Genomic DNA, 20,602 nt, shown 5'->3' with positions numbered 1-20,602 from the left:
ATGTCTCGGGGCCCCCTGCTTCCCAGTTGCCTGACCTCTGCTGACTCCCCTTGTTAATTTTCTCCTCATTGCTTTGCCATGCCCTGGATCACCCTTTGTCTGTTGCTCTCCAGGTGCACCATGGATGAAGGATGGCCTGAGGAGAACTGCAGACACAAACTGAGCAAAGACCACATTATAGGAGGGATGTGATTGCACTGAAGATGATGCAGAGGAGATTTATCAGGATTTTGCCTGGGCTGGAGAGTTTTGGTTATGAAGTAAGCTTGGACGGACTGGGTTCAGGAGGCTGAGGGGTGATATGATTGGGGACATATAAAATTCTGTGGGGTATCAAGAGATAAGACAGGAAGAAACTATTTCCCTTGCTGGAGAGATCGATGACCAGGGGACATAGATTTAAGGTAAGATGCAGGAGATTTTGCAGGGATGTGAGGAATTTTCTTCCACACAGTGGTTGGTAGGTATCTGGAACTCACTGCCTGTAAGGGTGGTAGAAGTAGAAACCTAATATTTAAGAAGTGGCTACATGACCACTAATGATGCCTAGGCATACAAGGCTGTGGGCTACATGCTTGCAAGAGGGAATGGAATAGTTGGGTGGTTGTTTTTGACTGGCGTAGACTTGATGGGCCAAAAGGCATTTATTGTGCTATAGACCTTTATGACTGTAAAATTTGATCAGCCTTGTCTTATGACCCAGCTCTTGAGAACTTGAGGACTTGTGACTAATGGGGGGCCTTATACTTTGTGCACCCATGCACACACTGTTCTGAAGATCTCTTTATGTTGCTATAGTACTGTGCCTTAACACTCTGACATCGACCTTGGAGCTGGAACACTTCAACTCGCTCCCTTCCGTGGTTATCTTTGACGTTTCTTTCATCGGTCTTGGCCATTGCTGCACCACCCTTTCCCTGCCTTTATTGACACTTGAGTTATCCACCATTACCCTCAACCTTCAATCACCCTACAGCTATCCCCTGTCACCATTAATGTGCACCCCAGCCACAGCTCCCTTGACCTAAAATCCAGCATCATTGAACTTCCCTCCATCACCCTGGATCTGGCCTCTATACCCTTGAGTCTCAGAACCTCACAATTAACCTTTGTTTTATAACATTGGGTCTCGTGTTGATGATGCTTGACCTCCGCCCCCTCCATAGTTGTTGATTTCAGCTTCCTGCCTCTGACCTCCATAAGCCCTTGCAAGTCCACTGTGATCCATCTCCCCTCCCTCAGTCAGCCATGCCCAAATCTTGTGTGCACAGAGAGTACCATTTATCTCCCTTCCTCCCTCCCTCAGTCAGCCATCTCCTTACACTACCTCCGCCAAATCTCAATGCACCGAAGCCTCTTCTCCTGTGGTTCAATAAAGCAGGACATAAAATAAACACAGCTCCTATTCAGCCCAAATCCCCCAGGAAAGCTATCTTGTCTGCTGCATGCCATCCTTAACCAGCCATCAATCTGAAGGAACGTGGTGCAGAGTTTAATTTTAAAGGCTTCATTTAATCTGGCGAAATGGTGTTTTAGTGAGCACACGCGACATGGCAACGAATTAAAAATAGATTCCCGCCATTTACTGTTGGGAATCTTGATACCGCTTCAAACCAATGCAATCACAATTCCCTAATTTCATCCTGTCATCAAAAAGCTGACCTTTCAACACCCGCATAATTAAATGCGGCCGACTGCCTCATTTCCCATTGCCGGTAGCAGCACAAGATTCCAGCTATTTTCCCAAAATAATGTGGAGTCTTTGGCTGTAGTTTTTAAATTTGCAGATGTAAATATTACACTGATTAGTTTGGCTAGTCTTGCATGAGCCACTTTCTCTTGCATCTCTCCTTTAGGTAAAGAAGAAGGCTCACTGTCAGTAAACTTCACAGCTTTAAAACAGCCGGCTTGATTGAGTGTGTGCTTGAAATTTTGCTGGTAGTTGGTTGTGGCTAGACAGGAGGCTGCTATCACTGCATTCCCATGGCCTAATGCCCCTCATTGTATTCATTTCCATGCAAAGCTAGATTCCCCATCTGGCTGAAGGCACCATATTATAAAAACATTACAATTAATCAGCCGTTGTATTATGCCAAGCTATTCAAGGAAAAAAATGGTTAGAAAAGAATTCTTGACCTACTGCTGCATTATTATTTTTATGCTAGATATTTCACCCTTTACTTTCTACAAGGGTCAGCCTACAGTGTCTCACCATTAAAAGTAAGTGCAGCTCTGATTATTCTACTCATTAACTATTTCACCACAGTTTTGAACTGTTTTATTGCTTTTAGCTTTTGTTGCTGCCATAAAATCTCAAACTGGCAAAGCTTTCTCTTCAGCAATTGTATCATCGATATACATTGATCACACTGGGAACAGCAATGCTCTTTAAAACAATAAACCTTGTAAACGTTAATGATGTTTCACTATGTACAGTTTTTCTGCAACTATGGATTCCTCGGTTGCATTGAGTTATTTTTAATAAAAGACACATCAACATCTGAAAGGAATGTGTGGGAATGTCCATCTTTTTTCAAAGATGGTGCAAACCATACCATATCACAGACCCAATATATCACTGACCCCCAACTATTTGTTCCCCTGAGAAGTGCAAAAAGGCCAATTCAGAAAAATCCCTCGGGAATCTGCCCCCATCCCCAACATCTTGGGCTTTCGAGCTTCCAGAGTCCAGCAAGTTAAAATTCATCAGGTGTAAGCACTAAGATTTACATTGGCTGCCTGTAATACAGACCTGCCTCATGTCCAGTTCCTTAGAGACCAACTTTCCTGACATAATGTTGTATCATGCTTATGCTGCAATCATAGTAAAACACAGCAGAGAAGACTTGACCTCTCTTTTGGAGACATTTAATGCAGGTGAGATTGGGTGTGACAGTGGGGGTTACATTGGAAAAAGTTCTGAACGTGTCAGGAAGCCAGCTCCAAGCACTGACTGGTAGGTTTTATAAAGGCAGCATAAGGGGCAGAGAGCCAACCCACTCTTAGGAGATGCATTGACATTTTGAACATGTTAAAGAGGCCAGAAGCCTGTTAACCTGCTTTGTAGATTTGACTTCAATACATTGGGCTTCCCATATCTCAAGACACTCGACTGTTGAAGCAAAGTGAGGACAGCTTTTCCTCAGGGAGAAGGTAAAACCCTTTACAGCTCTGTTTGTAGGTTAAAAGGAGTGACAATGATTCCTCAGAGATAGAAAGAACTGCAGATGCTGGAGTCAGAGAAAACACATTGCGGAGCTGGAGAAACACAGCAGGCCAGGCAGCATCAGAGGTGCAGATTGTTCCTCCAGCTCCACACTGTGTTAACAATGATTCCTCATACTGTTTCTGAACCTACCACGCTCCCTTTCTGTCATCAACCTCTCTCCTATAAAGAGGTTGGGAACTAGACTCCACCATTCACATCTCCCTCATCCTGTCCCTGCAAGAGCAAATCATCCCGAGCAGGATTAGGATTGAACAAAAGATAACACAGTGTGGAACTGGAGGAGCACAGGAGCCAAGGTGGCATCAGAGGCGCAGGAAAGTTGATGTTTCGGGTCGGGACCCTTCTTCAGAAACTGGGAGGGAGAAAGGAGCTCAGAAATAAATAGAGAGAGGAGGGGTGGGGCTGGGGAAGGTAGGTGGGATGGTGATAGGTGAGTGCAGGTCGGGAGTGGTGGGAATTGGTCAGTGAGGTGGGAGGGGTGGATAGGTGGGAGAGAAGATGGACACGTTGTGCCAGGTCAAGGAGGCAGGGATGAGGGGGAAGGTTGGCCATGGGATGAAGGCAGGGGGGTAGGGAGATTTTAAAACTGGTAAAGTCCATGTTTAGGCCATTGGGCTGTAGGCGCCCAAGGTGGAATATAAGGTGCTACTCCTCCAGTTTGCGGGTGGTGTCATTGTGACACTGCAGGATGCCCAGGTGGACATGTCACCCAGGGAGTGGGAGGGGGAGTTAAAATGGTTGGCGACTGGAGGGGTTTGTCATTTGTTGCGTGCAGAGCACAGATGCTCTACAAAGCAGTCTCTGAGCCTCCGCTTGGTCTCGCCAATGTAGAGGAGGCCACATTGGGATCAGTGGATGCAGTCGACCAAGTTGACGGATGTGCAAGTGAACCCCTGTCTAATGTGGAAGGTTTGTTTTGGGCCTTGGATGGAGGTGAGGGAGGTGAGGCAGGTGTAGCACTTCCTGTGGTTGCAGGGAAAGGTACCCAGCGTTGGTGGGGTGTGTGGAGTGGACAAGGGAGTCACGGAGAGAGCGGTCCCTACGAAAGGCAGAAGGGGATGGGGACGGAAATATATCTTTGGTTGTGGGGTCGGATTGTAGGTGGTGGAAGTGGCGGAGAATGATACGTTGGATGTGGAGGTTGGTGGGGTGATATGTGAGGATAAGGGGGATTCTGTCTTTATTTTTGTTGGGGGGCAGGGGATGTGAGGGCAGAGGTGCGGGAAACGCAAGAGATGTGGTTGAGGAAATTTTCGATCACTGTGGGGTGGGGGTTACGGTCCTTGAAATAGGAGGACATCTGGGATGTGTGGGAGTGGAACGCCCCATCTTAGGAGCAGATGCAGCAGAGGCAGGGGAATTGGGAGTAGGGGATCGCATTCTTGCAGGAGGGTGGGTGAGAGGAGGTGTAAGTTTAGGTCCAGGTAGTTGTGGGAGTCAGTGAGCTTGAAATAGATGATGTTTTGAGGCGGCCACCAGAGATGGAGACAGAGAGATCTAGGAAGGGGATGGAGGTGTCAAAGATGGTCCAGGTGAATTTGAGGTTGGGGTGAAAGGTGTTAGTAAAGTTGATGAACTGTTCAAACTCCTTGTGGGAGCATGAGGCAGCACTGATACAGTCATCGATGTAGCAGTGGAAAAGGTGGGGGATAGTGCCAGTGTAGCAGCGGAACAGGGACTGTTCCATGTCTCCTATGAAGAGGCAGGCAGAGGAGCATCACCTCATATTTTGCCTTGGGAGGCTACAGCCCAATGGCCTAAACATGGATTTCACTAGTTTTAAAATCTCCCCACCCCCATCCTCATCCCATGTCCAACCCTCCTTCTCATCCCTGCCTCCTTGACTTGACACAACCTGTCCACCTTCTCTTCTGCCTATTTGCCCCCCTACGTCACTGACCAATCCCCACCACTCCCTTACTTGCACTCACCTATCACCATCCCACCTACTTTCCACAGCCTCACTCCTCCTCCCTGTATATATTTCCGAGCTCCTTTCCCCCTCCCCATTTCTGAAGAAGGGTCCTGACTTGAAACGTCAATTTTCCTGCTCCTTTGATGCTGCCTGTCCTGTTGCGTTCCTCCAGCTCCACACGGTGTTATCTCTGACTCCAGCATCTGCAGTTGTTGCTATCTCCTTGGGATTGAACCAGCCCCCTTCCCCTTTCCTGGCAAATCCCATACCCTGAGGTCAGGAATCAGGTGCATCAGCTGCTCCAGAGGCCTTTCCACTGGATTGGAAGCCAAACTTGTCCATCAGGCTGAATGTTAGGTGGGAAACCTATCAAGGCCAAAAGACACATGCTGTAGGGTCCAGTCTCTATATTTCAATCTGTATTGCTAACTTCTGCCTGGGGGGCTGGGCAGGCCAATAATTTTGAAAGGGCCTGGTTACACTTGGATCCATCTCAGTTAAGAATATGTACAACATTCTGAAGAGGGGAGGTGGCACTGAATAAATGTCAATAGGAGAGACATGTCCAGAATAGTTTTGAAAGGACTCTTGGATTTCTGAATTCTTTACCATCGATGAGCCTCAATCAAGGTCAATCTAGTTGACAGAGGGCACAAGCTCTGGAGGGGTCTTTAGAGATCACAAATTACCTTGTCCATCCATCAGGTTTAATGTCTGAAGGCAGAAGATTGAGAAAACAGGCTCTTCAATTGTTCCTTGATGTATGACCTGACCAGCAATTATCTGAATGATTTTGTATTAATGCTGGAGCAAATAGCACTGATGTATGCCTACAGGTGCCAATGGCTCACCACCTGCAAAACAGTGATGGCTCCTTCCCTGGAATTAGGCACAGATTCAGCAGCTGTTCCTAGACATAGTGGGGAGTTCTACCTGAAAATACTTATACAGATGTGGATAGGACCTTTTTGTCTTAAAGCTACAGAATTTAACCCGTGATCTTTAGCTGGCAAAGATATCTAAAACTTAGCTCATTACACCAGTACTTACAATTAACTTTTTCAGCAATAACTAGACCAGCAGGAAATTATACCAACTCTTTGAAAAACATTTTATTCTGTAGAAATAATTCTGCAATTTAAGAAAGTTTTTTTTTGTAAAGGCAGCTTGTTTGTAAGTATGGAAATATGTTACTTCGAGTTAATTTTCACACTGTTGTAACACATAAATTAGACCACAGATTCAAGATGGCGGCAGAGCAGCAAGGCAGCATGTAGGCTGTTGCCCAGGGTTCAGCCACTCCCACATGTTTTATTTTCTTTTTTTCCTTCTTTCTTTTTACTTCTGCTCATTTTCTTTCACGTTTTTCTTTCATTCTTCTTTTCTTTGGAGTCTTTTGCAGCGGAGAATTTGGCATTAGTGGCAGCTCGAGCAGGCCCTGCGCAGAATGGCAGTTCCTCCGGGCAGTCGGCAGTGGTGGTGGTGGATGCGGCTACTCACGGCAACTGGAGGGGGTGGCAACAGCAACAGGGTTGTCTTCCCAGCATTCGGGGGCTGGTCGTGGCAGCAGCGGCAAAGCTCTTCCAGCGAACAGAAGTGGCAGCTGACTTTTCAAGATGGCGGCGCCAACAAGGCGACATCTCAGAGGAGGATGGCGGTTGGATTGGGACACTTAGTGTGGCAGCAGGGTCCTGGCCTGGCAGTGGAGCCAGCAATTCCTGGTATCAATAGGCCCAGAGTGGGGACTCCTGACATTTTTTTTTAATTTATTCACGGGATGAGGGCATCACTGGCTAGGCCAGCATTTAGTGCCCATCCATCATTGCCCAGATGACAGTTAAGAGTTAACCACATTGCTATGGGTCTGGAGTCACATGTAGGCCAGACCAAGTAAGGATGGCAGTTTCCTTCCCTAAAGGACATTAGTGAACCAGATGGGTTTTTAATGACAATCAATGATGGATTCTCTGTCATCACTAGACTCTTAATTCCAGATATGTGTTGAATTAAAATTCCTCCATCTGCCACGGCGGGATTCAAACCCAGGTCCCCAGAACCTTATCTGGGTCCCTGGATTGACAGTCCAGCGATAATACTACTAGGCCATCACTCCCCCCCAATTGGTGAGTGGCAGCAGCTTGGTATACCTGGAGCCACGACTCCTGGCATCAAGGCAGCAGCGGAGCCAGGGATTCCTGGTAACTGGGTGAGTGTGGGCTCAGCACAGGACCCAGCATCGGGATTGGCTGTGACCTTGGTGAGGTGAGCTCAGCGGTGAAGAGATGGTGCCTGAAGAGTGGTGACACCTACGTCGGTGAGTCCCGCGCAGGCAGCGTTGAAGTGGTGGAGGAGGGGTGGCGGCACAGGTGTTGTTGGTGAGCTGACTCATGACTCGGGACACTCTTTCAGTTATATCTTATATCCTTTTTATTCTTAAATTATTCAAAATGGTACTGGGTTATGACGACTATTGAAGCTTCTTGAAGCATCTGATGTGAAGTAAATTTGCCAATATTTTCAGTCAAAAAACTCTTCTGTCAGTGTTATGGACAGTCAATAAACCTCTCTAACATTGAAAATTAACATTAAAAGTGTAAAGCCTTCAGTTGTTGGATATTTTACAAGTTATAATGTTAAATCTTCTGACTTTTTAAACTTTTTCCTTTCTGCCTCTCTTTCTGATTCCAAACCCAAACTTTCTTTAGTTCCTTAGTTTTTATTCCTTTCTGTCTCTGACTTAACAGCGAGTTCACCTGATTTAAATTACAATTCCTTCTCAGTCCTTATACTGTTAACTTTATAATCCTTCGATCAAACAGATTAAAGAGATGCTCATCGCTTGCCCTGTTCACATAGATCCCAGAATCCCATTTCCCTCACTGCGACATTAGCAGTTCTCATTTCCAGTAACCTACCATGCGAAATATTTCAAATCCTAAACATGCAAAGGCAAGTCTAACCAACTGCAGGCTCTGTTAGATACCCTGCCAAAGCAAAAAAAAATGGCCAACATGTTTGCTCAAATTGGAAAAAGAGTTTAAGCTGAATGTGTTGATTGATTAGACTCCCATGCCAAAATTTCAAAGTTTGATTCTTCTATATAAGTACTATCAACAGGGGATTGGCACATTGATATTTTCTTTCCTTATTTATACTTTTACTGAATATATACGCTCCATTCTGCACACAATACCTAAGTAATTCTGCTCCAGTGTTGACAGTCTGTTACATAAAAGACCACCCATGTAAATGCTCAATGCATAGCTTGATAATGGCAGGTTGTTGACATACATTAAACTATTTTTTATCATTTCCACTCAAACACATTAAGTAATAACATCCTTTTTAGAAGTGAATGCAGTTCAAACTTGGGTGGGTCCTTCCGTTCAAGTACAGCCTTTTCTTTGTATTACTGTCTGGCGAGTGATGGTATATATTTTCACTGGTCTGACATTCCAGTGAAACAAAAATGTAACTGTCAATCTTTCTTGTGATTTCCCACCTACATTCTAATGTTTTCAATTCCTTTGAAGTGAATAAGCCTTTAGCCATAACAGTTCTTACATTCCAAATGTGCTAGCAATAAAGCCCCCCAGTAAACCCTTAAAACGTCACTTTTTCTAACAGTATAGTAGCTGCTGACTGAAAATTAGTGCAAAATTGGTTTCTTTGAATTATGATTACTTATGCCATGGCAGAGTTACGTTTTAAAGCTATTATATGTACATATTTTATTTTTAAAAAGCATCAATTTTCAGTCTTTATCCTCTCTGGGAGTTTTCCCTGTCTAAAATTGCGAAGAGATTTCAAGGCTGTGCAATTTTTTTAAGTTTGAGGCAGCTGACTGAAGCACGTAGTGACAGCTTTGTTGAAAAGAGTGATGCAGTGGTGTGCTATGGTTCACTTAAGCAGGCCAAGTTGCTGTGGCAACATGCACTCTTACATGCATGTTGTAGTCTGGAACTATAGACTATGATGCTAAAGGCCTCAAAATTCTTGCCATCACCTCAGTGACCAGGAATCTCCTCTACTTTTACCACCTGTGAGAAGGGTTTGACAGATACACAAGCTGTTAGGCTTCATTATAAATGTGTCCCTTTACGCAATAGGCTCTGGGCATTGTGACTCAAACCTAGAGTTTCTAGATCGGAGGTAGAGCACTGCCCACTGTGCCACAGGAGCTTATGTTAAAAGAACAGGATAAAATCACAAGGGGCATAGATAGGGTGAATAGCCAAGTTCTTTTCCACCAGGGTAATGGAGTCCAAAACTAGAGGTCATAGGGTTAAGGTGAGAGGGGAAAGATTTAAATGGGACCTAAGGGGTAACTTTTTCACACAGACGGTGGTGCAAGTATGGAATGAGCTGCCAGAGGAAGTGCTAGAAGCTGGTACAATTACAATATTTAAAAGGCATCTGGATGGGTATATGAATAGGAAGGGTTTAGAGGGACATAGGCCATATGCTGACAAATGGGACTAGATTAATTTGAGATATCTGATTGGCATGGACAAGTTGGACCGAAGGATCAGTTTCCATGCTGTACAGATCTATGACTCTAAGTAAGTTAATAAATGTCCTGAACCTTGAATCCACTTATGCCATTAACTCTCCCTCAAGCTTGCTCACTCGGAAAACTCGTTTGACTCTTCCCTTCAATTACTTCATGACCTCAGGACGATATGTTGATATGACCAGGAATGACGATATAAGTATCACAAAGTGATTCATTCCAAGAGCTCATTTCAGTACCATATGGAAATGCCTGTGTTCCTTTCAGTCCCACTTCACTTCCCATGTTGAGTTTCATGCTGCAGAGAATTATAGATACAAATATGTGTTCTATTCCTGGTAGAATTTGCACTAGAAAGAACCCTGATTTTAAAGGTTGTCTCACTGAAGTATTGTTTGGCACCATTTGGTGTTTGAGCAAAGATGTGAACTGCGAAACTTGCTCATCCTTCCATTGCATTGCAGTCAAGTGCAAGAGACATGATGATACATTTCATTGCAACTTCCATTGTATGTTTGAAGACAAGAAATATGAGAGTTGCAGAAAACCATGCGTAATGCTTCTTCAATGCAAATTCCAGGACACTGCATTTCCACCATCCAACATTTTCTACCATTCAATTTAAGAATGTAAGAACTAAGAGCAGGTGTAGAAAATTCAGCCCCTTGAGTCTGCTTTGCCATTCAATACAATCATGGCTGATACCATCATGACTTCAATTCCATTTTCGTGTCCGCTCCTCATGACCTTTCAACCTGTTATTACTTAAAAATCTGCTCCACATTCATCACACTGTGAGGATGTGAACTCCTCCCTTTTAAAGTGAACAGAAACTGAACACTTTGAAATAAGTATTTTATCTCCATCTCTGTTTTAAATCTGATACCCCTTATCTGAAAACTATGACCTCTCGTTCTAGATTGATCCACAAGAGGAAACATTCTACTTACATCTACTTTGTTAGTCCCCTTCAGCAACTTATATACTTCAATTAGATTTCCTCTCATGCTTCTATATTCCAAACAGTATAGGACTAAACTGCTCAATCTCTTTATAAAACAAACCCAAAACTTCTGGATTAAATTTGGTGAATCTCTTCTGAACAGCCTTCAATGCAACTACACTCCTCTTCAAATAAGGGGTCCAAAACTGTACGTAATATTCTAGGTACGGTCTCACTAATGCATTGCACGGTTGCAGCAACACTTCCCTACTTTTATGCTCTATTCCTTGACAAAATATCGAACCTAATCTTACGGGCCACTGCAGGTGGGAAAACAGTTGGGTGGGCCTGCAGATTAGGATCCTGTGCCATCGGCAGCCTGGTCACTGTCAGCTGCTTCACCTCTGCCCACACTGTGATTTTAGGCATGGCAAGAGAGGTGTCAGGTGGGTCAACTGCCTGTGGCCCAATTGAGGCCTTTAACTGGAAAACTAATGCCCAATTAATGCCTCATCCTGCTTTTGCTGCTCTAATGGTGGGAGAGGCTGGCACTCAGCCTGGCAAGCTTAACCCCTGGAGATGGCTGGCCAGTTAAAGTGAGGGGTCCCCCATGCCACAGCGATATCTCAGGCCAATCAGAGGTCTGTGCTTGTAGTTTTTCCTCTCCGCATTCATCCTTCCACCCTGCCCTGTCAGGCTGGCACCAGCAAGATGGTGAACATACCTGAAACCAAGACCATCACTGAGTGCTAACTATCTGGCTTTTCTGTAGTATCAGCAGCGGTCAGTGCTCCCATTGGCACTGCCAGGATGCAACAGTGCTGGCTTGCAGTAGGCTGGCAGCTCTCTGAAGCAGACATTGTCCTGGAGTCTCGCCTCATGCTAATTAAAGGACTGTCACCTAATAATTAACATGTTGCAATCGGCTAAACGGAGATACACTCACCCAGACCTTCATGCAGGGGTGTGGGGAACCTGCTCTCAGTATTTAATTCATCCCATTGTTACATGTTGTGATGATAGCTTGTGGTTGCAAACAAAACATTTTCATGCAATTAAGTGTCAAAGATTCAAAGTCGTTCAGCATAGCATCCATCACAATCTCAGCACTTTTTTTCTCAAAAACTGAATTGTTTTCTTTAAAACTTCCAAAAGGAAACTGACCATTCTTAGACTGTACACCTAGCCCAAAATTAACTTGTGATGGAACAGTTAATGTTTCCCCAGGTTTTACATGTGACGAATAGCTTTTTTCTCATCACTGACTTTTAATATATTCTTAAGGATTGGCCTAGGTATACATATTGGGATTTTTGGATTGCAATTGATCAATTCCTGTCTCTAATGCTGCATTAAATGCTTTAATCCTAAATGCATAAAAAATGTGTTTCTTGTTTAAATTCTGTTTGTTTCCAATAAAACTTCCTTTTTCAAGTCATATGGCGTCGTGGGTTTGATTCTAATCAGTGTTCAGCTGTTCTAAATTGGCCTAAGTTATTAAAACTGTGAGTTATGGAGACACCAGTTAAAGACAGCCAAACCTTGATTGGAATCAGAGCTCTGAGGTTTCCAAACTGCAAAACCACAGAGAGCTCAGAAATAGGTAATTTCGATTCATTGAGTCCCATGTGAAATCAACCTCGGCATTTCCTTCAAATTTCTGACTGTAACGTTTATGTGATATAATGCTGCAACTGTTCAATACCATAGCCCCACGATAGGTTCTGCTTACTTATTAGTGGCTTGTCCTGAAAATGAAAAGCACTAATAATCACATTCCCTCATAAGGTTCTAAGCCTCCCAGATGGCTTAGTTTGCAAACAAATGCATAATAGTAGATGTAAAAGTCATTTGATTCAATATCTTATTGAGTCAGTGAGTCACACTTGCTGCAGTGGCAGGTGTGCTGTAATGTGTAAATGGCATGGAGGATGACGATTAGCTTGGACAGCTGGTTTGTGATGCAGACTAATGCCAACAGTGTGGGTTCAATTCCTGCACCAGCTGAGTTTACCATGAAGGACACGTCTTCTTAACCTCTCCCATTGCCTGAGGCTTGGTGACCCTCAGGTTAAACCACCAGGAGTCATCTCTCTCCAGTGAGGGAGCTGCCTTATGGTCTGGGAAGACTATGGTGATTTTAGTTGACATCGCAGACCTAGACATTGGTCTAGGAGGGGTAAAGGTAGTAGCCAAGTTGATCATTAGTGTTGCCATCCAATGTTTCATAGCAATTATGCTTTGAAAACAGGAGTAATAACTGTATCTAGTATAGTTTCAAATATGACATTTATTCATTAAATAGTCTCTACTTTGTAATTCCATGTCTATTCTTTAACAGTGGCAGAAATTGAATGGTTATTCATGATACAACCTGCCCAATTTTCATAGAAGCCCAACAGCTGATCACCACTGCCTAAGGGTCTGAAATACTGAGAGTCATAAACACTATACAATTTGCATATGAACTTTTGGACTGAACAGCTTTGAATCTCAAAAAAGTGAGACCTAACATCCAGTTCCTCCTTAAAGTCTCTGTATAATGTTTGTCATTTCATTATAACTTCAGCCAAACTAGACCAATCAGGCCCCGTAGTTTCCAACATTCAGAGAGGATGGTAGCAACAATCTCCATCATGAGCAGCTACTCATACAGCGTAGTGAGCTGGTCTGCTTATGCAATAATCCCATCACTACCTAAATTCCACCAGCATTGAAAGTTAAAATCTGCCTGCTTTTCAGAACCTGAAAATGGATAGTGAATCTCATTGCCCCAAACAGAAAATAGGGTTCTTTAGATTGCAAATGAATTAACAATGCACCATTTGAGAAGTAAGATTAATGGCTTTCAGCCAATATTTTGACTTGACACACCTGAAGCAACAACCTAGCTGCAGTCACACCATAGTACTGACTTTCCTCTAGGCTACCAAGCTAGAATCATGTCGCTACTAATCCCAGTTGTTTCAGGCTCTGATTCCAGTTGCACTGAAAGTATGTTACTGGCTTGTTATTTCATCAAACTTAATTCTCAGAGAGCTAAGAACAGAGTGTACATAAATTCTGCTCTGTGTAGCATTGTCTGTAGCTGCAGAAGTTCAAATATTTAAGGAGCACATTTTATTCGTTAGTTTCATTTATTTTTCTCAATATTTAATCTCCTGTACAAAGAGATATTTCAAAACATTTTGTGAGATGGACAAAGAAAAAGTGGAATCTAAAACAGAAAGGGAAGTGAAAAATGGGACAGGATATTGTCAGCCCAGAGAAATCTCAGGATTTTTACAATTCTTTTGAAGGCAAAGATTCAAGATAAAAGATACTTCCAAAGGGCACTGGCTAAAAGTGTAGTAGCAGGAAACATGCTATAAAGTGGGGTGAATAGTGTATGTCAGGATGTACAGTTCAAGGTTGTTGTGGTAATAGTGAGAAGCTTCGATAAATGATTGTGTCTTCAGCTCAACTTGCAGGGCAAAAGGGAGCTTGGATAGGCCAAGGATGAAGACAGTGCAGGACTTTGTATGGGCAGAAAGTGCCGGCCAGAATTTTCTGCAAGAGTTGTGTGTTGTGATAGATAATGTTTGGCCAGGATCGCATGAGTGAGATAGTTCTTTATTGTGACAGACACATGGATTATGGCAGCACTGCGAGAGATGCAAAGATAAAAGAAGGCAGTGTCCTGAGATACATGAAAGTAGTCTATATGATAGAATGGATCTGAGAAGGAAGTTCTTGAGATCGAGAGCATAAGCTAGTTTTCGGATCTCATGATTTAACCCAGTGACAGTAGGCAAGGAGTTTGGGGAATGAAGCTTGAGACATACTGAACTAGCAGGAGCCAACAAGAATCACTTTGGTATCATTGACATTCAGCCAAAGGAAAGTTCGTCTTCAACATCTGGGTCATAATATTGTGCGGGTCTGCAGAGAGTGAAACAGATCATATGAGGAATCAAAAATGTAAAGCTTAATGTTAGCAGCATTTATCTGTGATGCAAATAACGAATATTGTAGCATTTAGTAGCATTTACAGTGTAACAAAACACTCAACAATGAAGATATAGTAAATAAGAAAACAACCTGAGTACACATATTTGATAATATTACATTCCAACCACACCATCGTACACATGCTTTTCACAAAAAATTGAACCAGTGGATGGAAAATCATGAGGATCCTGTACATAAATTTTAAAAGTACAGTTCCAGAGGACAAAACTTCATGCCAGGAATGTCAGTTAGTGAAATGTACGCTTACTGTTGGTTTGTATTTTTAAAAAATGTATTTTGTTTGAATTGGTCTGTGGGAGATTAGTAATGAATCTGCTAGTACATGCCTTTTAAATTCTTTAGTTTACCGTTTGAAATGCATTTCCCCATGGATTAATGTCTTTATTCAACATTAGTCAGAGCTCTTTCATAAAATGCAATAAAATGATCATTTCGAACACAACAGTGACTCAAAAATTTTGTTTCCAATTTCTAACCTTTCGTCTACTAACTATCCATGCAATAATACCCTTCATTAAGAATGAAGCCAAATAAATCATGAGAAGCCACAACTCAAATAACACAACCATCAGTACCAAGGGGGCAAAAGTAACCAATTCCAGGGGCTGGACTTTCCCATTGCAGGAGGTAATCAGAAAGCATCTTTGATTTTTAGTTGCTAACTCATCTCCATCTCCAGTGTGTGGTGAAAGCACAAGTTTTACTGGTCAGCTGCTGACTGGTTGGTGCGAGTCTGGGGTAGAGTGGTCTTTTTTATTCATTTATCGGATATGGGCACTGCTGGCAAGGATTTATTTGAATATGCTTCCAGATGCATTGTAGTAGTTTTGTAACCTTATGGGCTGACTAAGACCAGATCAGCTGCCATTATTGGTGAGTTTCATAGAGGATTTCTCCCAACGAGCTCTACCAAGCTTACTCACTCTATCTTCTTAAATTTGCCTTATTTTAACAATTAACAATGATCCATGCCCCTATGGTGCCGCACTTGTATTCTCCCACTTAGAACATAGAACATAGAACATTACAGCGCAGTACAGGCCCTTCGGCCCTCGATGTTGTGCCGACCTGTGAAAGCAATCTGAAGCCCATCTAACCTAAACTATTCCATTATCATCCATATGTTTATCCAATGACCATTTAAATGGCCTTAAAGTTGGCGAGTCTACTATTTTTGCAGGCAGGGCATTCCACGCCCTTACTACTCTCTGAGTAAAGAACCTACCTCTGACATCTGTCCTATATCTATCACCCCTCAATTTAAAGCTATGTCTCCTAGTGCTAGCCATCACCATCCGAGGAAAAAGGCTCCCACTGTCCACCCTATCTAATCCTCCGATCATCTTCTATGTCTCTATCAAGTCACCTCTTAACCTTCTTCTCTCTAACGAAAACAGCCTCAAAACCCTCAGCCTTTCCTCATAAGACCTTCCCTCCATACCAGGCAACATCCTGGTAAATCTCCTCTGCACCCTTTCCAATGCTTCCACATCCTTCCTATAATGCGGTGACCAGAACTGTACGCAGTACTCCAAGTGCGGCCGCACCAGAGTTTTGTACAGCTGCAACATGACCTCATGGCTCCGAAACTCAATCCCTCTACCAATAAAACCTAACATACTGTACGCCTTCTTAACAACGCTATCAACCTGGGTGGCAACTTTCAGTGATCTATGCACATGGACACCGAGATCTCTCTGCTCATCCACACTACCAAAAATCTTACCATTAGCCCAGTACTCTGTATTCCTGTTACTCCTTCCAAAGTGAATTACCTCACACTTTTCCGCATTAAACTCCATTTGCCACCTCTCAGCCCAGCTCTGCAGCTTATCTATGTCCCTCTGTAACCTGCAACATCCTTCCGCACTATCCACAACTCCACCAACTTTGGTGTCATCCGCAAATTTACTAACCCATCCTTCTACGCCCTCATCCAGGTCATTTATAAAAATGACAAACAGCAGTGGCCCCAAAACAGATCCTTGAGGTACACCACTAGTAACTGAACTCCAGGATGAACATTTCCCATCAACCACCACCCTCTGTCTTCTTACAGCTAGCCAATTTCTAATCCAAACCGCTAAATCACCCTCAATCCCATGCCTCCGTATTTTCTGCAATAGCCTACCATGGGGAACTTTATCAAACGCTTTACTGAAATCCAAATACACCACATCAACCGCTTTACCCTCATCCACCTGTTTGGTCACCTTCTCAAAGAACTCAATAAGGTTTGTGAGGCACGACCTACCCTTCACAAAACCGTATTGACTATCCCTAATCAAATTATTCCTTTCTAGATGATTATAAATCCTATCTCTTATAATCCTTTCCAACACTTTACCCACAACCGAAGTAAGGCTCACTGGTCTATAATTACCAGGGTTGTCTCTACTCCCCTTCTTGAACAAGGGGACAACATTTGCTAGTCTCCAGTCTTCTGGCACTATTCCTGAAGACAATGACGACATAAAGATCAAAGCCAAAGGCTCTGCAATCTCCTCTCTAGCTTCCCAGAGAATCCTAGGATAAATCCCATCCGGCCCAGGGGACTTATCTATTTTCACACCTTCCAGAATTGCTAACACCTCCTCCTTATGAACCTCAATCCCGTCTAGTCTAATAGACTGTATCTCAGTATTCTCCTCGACTACATTGTCGGATGCAGAAATATAGGCGAGTATTAGGACCTCCCGGTCAATTTTAAAACAAGGTCAAGTGCTCACAATCTGGATACAGTTGCCTTGCATAGTTCATTTTATTGGTCTTGGACATTGTCAAACAGAGGGTAGATGGCATCCTGCTTTGTCAACAGAGACCTGGAGGTTTTGCTGAATGGCAGTGCATGTGGTCAATGGCAATAGAGTGTGCCTTGGGATATTGTTGACTGATTGAGGTCCAGAGGATCACATAGTGAGCTAGAGTCACCAAGTAATCACCCTGAATTTCATATTGGGAATTATCGATGTCTAATTTGTACATGCTGGGTGAGAGAATGGGAAGGTGCATATCATTCAGATGGTGTAACAATGGGGATGCTAACGTATGCAAATACACCCCATACCACCCCCAAACTCATCTCCCTGTTCAACATGTGGTGGTAAATGGGACATCTTGCTGTCAACGCAGGAAGCTCCTCACTGCCAATCTCATGTGATTCTATCAACTTTCTCATCAATGCCCATATCGTTCAGAAGCTGTGAAGATTCCATGTTATGTATGAAAATATATGTAACAACTTTATAAATGTAATTTCTTAAGAAATTCAATTTTTAAAAAAAACTTTAGTAAGAACACAAGAAGCCTAGAAAAATTAGAATACAATAGTAAAGTATAAATAACATTTTAAAACATAGTAAATTATTAACAGGATGTGTGTGGCCCTGAAGATCTGCAATCCTCAGCTCTAAATGCAAAGACATCTCCCTAGGGGGGCTGAATAAAGTTTCACTCCTTCCTAACCTTTTCCAACATGCCAATATTGAAACAGGAGGTAATTAAATAATTTTTACCTTGCCCTTCAGAAAAATTCTATCTCCTGTTCGTCTGTACAGATTGTTAGTGTTCTTGCAGCAAACATATCCAATTTGTGCAAGTTTGATCTATGTGCCATTTGCTTGCAGGAATTTTGTGAGATCATAAATTCCAAAACGCACCTTGCGTTCAGTTTTATGTTGCCTTTTTAAAACTTAAAAACAGAAAATAAATAGAACAATCACAGGTCAGGGCTGCATTTGTGGAGAGAGATAGAGAGTTAATGTTTCAGGTTGATGGTTTTTTGTCCATCTGTAGTATCTTGCTTTTGCATTTTGTCCTTTTTAAAATTTTATTCAATTGACTTTGACTTTGGAAACAGAATGCCAGTGAAATTGCAGTTTGGATTTTAAGGAGGTTTTCAGTCAGGTTTCTGGCATGCACGTAAGACTATCATTGTGTTTAACATTCTCCAACTGATGCAAATGAAAATTCAACATGAACGCACACTCTTTCCCATAGGGCTGCATTCCAAAAGTCCAAATCCTGGGACAGTGAGTGCAAATCAGCCACCCCTAGGTGTGAATGGGAGTATTGCAATGATGCCAATTTTAGCCAGCTGAGATTAGTTAATTTGGGACAGACCAAAGTTTGTATTTGACAGTTTAACTGCTGTTACTATTTGTCTTATGTGGATGCAGTGAATAGCTAAAGGAGATGGTGGAGATACGGGCCACTTAGCCGTAGCAGGACTTGAAGTGGAAGACACGGATTTTCAATTAGATTCTTTGGAAGACAGCGGAAATTAAAGATGGGGGGAGTTGTGAAAATGTTAGCTCAAAGTGGCTAAGAGCGCAAGGCAGTGACTTGGTGTTTCACTTGATCTTGGATCTTTCAATGCAACAAGCCTTAACAGTAACAACTTAGAGCATCTTATGCTGTTCACATAATAACATTGCTCTCACTCATCACCCCTCCTCACTCCCTGACTTTGAGTATTATCATTTCAAAATCCGAATGAGAATGTTGGAGCTGGCTTTGTGGAAGAAGTACAATAACTTTTTGACTTCTTTGGACATTATAACAGACAACAGGAGGTGCCTGAGCACATTGCAATCATTGTTGAGTTTCTAAACATTCACACATTCAAATGTGAGTGTGTGTGGAAGAAGCAAGAGATGTATGGCAACACAATATCCATCTTTCATGAATTGAATTCCTGTGGTTGACAACTATTAATTCATATGATGATAGCAGAAATAACTTACAGCAACTATGGTTTTTATGATGGCTGGCTGATTCCAGCTCTAAGAAAAGAACAGATAAATTGCTTGTACTACTGCAAAATAAAATGCAACATGAAATGAGCTGAGCAGAACTAAGGAGATACATACAATGACCGATTTGCAATTGTCTATCTTTACAAGTCAGATAATTTATTTTCAGGCATGAGACAAGGTTACATTTGTGTTTGAAGTTCAAAAAGAGACATCTGAATGACAGACAAAATCTCATGATTAATTCTTCAAACTTATTAGCCATGTATTTATTCTCGTTCCCCTCCTCCTGTTTTCCAATGATAAATTGCTGCAAGCTGACAGTTATTAATTAAATGGCTTGAAGTAGCAGTGTACCCACTGATAAGGTCTATGAATGACATCCAACAGGAAGATGTATAGCATTCCATAGGTCTCATCATAAGAACAGTCCAGAATGCCCTCTGGCTTAGCAAAAATTCGACTAAACAGCCTGCGTTCCAGGAATACTGGCTACCTAGTAACCATTCCAAGCCAGGGCCAAAAAATGAAACCTTTTCTCATGAGATGGAATCAGTGTAATTAAACTCCTACATTCCTTCTGAGCGAAATGCCTTGTCTACATTGTTCCCACACTGTCTCTACAAAGTGGGTGCTAAAACAATAATTTAGTTACTTGAAGCTTTATCAGATTACCAGAGGATTTTCACAGTAGACCTTAAATGATGCTTCACAATAAGCCACTTGAACATGTGAAATCTTACTTTGCTATACATTTTAATCACAATCAAGGAATGTGTGGGTGAGCACAATAGAATTATTGGAACAGACACAATTGTAGCTTAGGCCATTTAGAGCAAATAAATAGCTAATAGCAAGTCGTATAATAGAATGAAACATGAAGTAAAATAAATCGTCACTTATTAATATGGATGGATTCATAAATCTCTGATTTTATGACTAAACGGTGCACAACCCTGAATCCAGTCTGCCACAACTGAAGTGCGTTTCATTGGTATTCAGATTGTTTCCTGAGTGGGGTGCTCATTAAAATCATCTATCTTCTCTCATTAAAATGCCACTGCCTGTCAGTCATTCTATTATCAAATCTATTGCTCCAGCAATCATCTAAATGAGAAACCTCATGGGGGAGAATATTTAGAAAAAGGAAGATAAAGGGAATGATGGATTCACAAGAAATAAGCATTCTTTTTTAGCAGTTCATTTTCTTATTAGTGTGTTTGGAAACCAAGGGCCA

This window comes from Rhincodon typus, chromosome 30 (genome assembly GCF_021869965.1).
Source record: "Rhincodon typus isolate 14 chromosome 30, sRhiTyp1.1, whole genome shotgun sequence".
Lineage (NCBI taxonomy): Eukaryota > Metazoa > Chordata > Chondrichthyes > Orectolobiformes > Rhincodontidae > Rhincodon > Rhincodon typus.
This window is presented reverse-complemented; position numbering follows the sequence as displayed.